This window comes from Chionomys nivalis, chromosome 1, assembly GCF_950005125.1.
Source record: "Chionomys nivalis chromosome 1, mChiNiv1.1, whole genome shotgun sequence".
In the NCBI taxonomy this organism is placed as follows: domain Eukaryota; kingdom Metazoa; phylum Chordata; class Mammalia; order Rodentia; family Cricetidae; genus Chionomys; species Chionomys nivalis.
Genome location: NC_080086.1, coordinates 72,486,779 through 72,488,303, shown reverse-complemented (window position 1 = coordinate 72,488,303; position 1,525 = coordinate 72,486,779). Strand labels below are relative to the sequence as shown.

Here is a 1,525-nt window from a genome sequence, read left to right as displayed (position 1 = left end):
AACCAATTATGAGTGAGTACATCCCATGATCTTCTTTTTGGGTCTGGGTTACCTCACTCAGGATCGTATTTTCTATTTCCATCCATTTGCATGCAAAATTCGAGAAGTCATTGTTTTTTACCGCAGAGTAGTACTCTAATGTATATATATTCCACACTTTCTTCATCCATTCTTCTATTGAATGGTATCTAGGTTGCTTCCAGGTTCTGGCTATTACAAATAATGCTGCTATGAACATAGTTGGACAAATGCTTTTGTCATATGATAGGGCATCTCTTGGGTATATTCCCAAGAGTGCTATTGCTGGGTCCAGGGGTAGGTTGATCCCAATTTTTCTGAGAAACCGCCACACTGATTTCCAAAGTGGTTGCACAAGTTTGCAGTCCCACCAGCAATGGATGAGGGTACCCCTTTCTCCACAACCTCTCCAGCAAAGGCTATCCTTGGTGTTTTTGATTTTAGCCATTCTGACAGGTGTAAGATGATATCTCAAAGTTGTTTTGATTTGCATTTCTCTGATCGCTAAGGAGGTTGAGCATGACCTTAAGTATCTTTTGGCCATTTTAACTTCTTCTGATGAGAATTCTCTGTTCAGTTCAGTGCCCCATTTTTTAATTGGGTTAATTATCCTTTTAAAGTCTAGTTTCTTGAGTTCTTTATATATTTTGGAGATCAGACCTTTGTCTGTAGCGGGGTTGGTGAAGATCTTCTCCCAGTCAGTAGGCTGCCTTTTTGTCTTAATGACAGTGTCCTTTGCTTTACAGAAGCTTCTCAGTTTCAGGAGGTCCCATTTATTCAATGTTGCCCTTAATGTCTGTGCTGTTGGGGTTATACATAGGAAGCGATCTCCTGTGCCCATATCTTGTAGGGTACTTCCCATTTTCTCTTCTATCAGGTTGAGTGTGTTCAGATTGATATTGAGGTCTTTGATCCATTTGGACTTGAGTTTTGTGCATGGTGATAGATATGGGTCTAAAAATATGGAACGCTTCACGAATTTGCGTGTCATCCTTGCGCAGGAGCCATGCTAATCTTCTCTGTATCGTTCCAATTTTAGTATATGTGCTGCCGAAGCGAGCACCCGATATTTTTTTGTAACTGTGTAAGTTTGCTTTGTTACTGAGTATGTGGTCTATTTTCGAGAAGGTTCCATGAGCTGCAGAAAAGAAGTTATATTCTTTCCTATTTGGGTGGAATGTTCTATAGATGTCTGTTAAGTCTATTTGATTTATTACCTCCCTTAATCCTCTTATTTCTCTGTTAGGTTTCTGTCTGATTGACCTGTCCATTGGTGAGAGAGGAGTGTTGAAATCCTCTACTATTAGTGTGTGTGGTTTGATGACTGCCTTGAGTTTTAGTAATGTTTCTTTTACATAAGTGGGTGCTTTTATATTAGGGGCATAGATATTCAGGATTGAGACTTCATCCTGATGAATTGTTCCTGTTATGAGTAAAAAATGTGTCTCTCCATCTCTTCTGATTGATTTTAGTTTGAAGTCAACTTTGTTAGAAATTAGTATGGCCA

At 39.2% G+C, this 1,525-nt stretch overlaps 1 non-coding gene across 1 annotated transcript; it reads right to left on the bottom strand.

Moving 5' to 3' along the window:
* Positions 1 to 974: 974 nt before the first annotated feature.
* On the bottom strand, positions 975 to 1,081 carry LOC130890004 (U6 spliceosomal RNA). Its single transcript, XR_009058670.1, has one exon. It is a non-coding gene; the product is annotated as a U6 spliceosomal RNA (small nuclear RNA).
* Between the last annotated feature and the right edge of the window lie 444 nt (positions 1,082 to 1,525).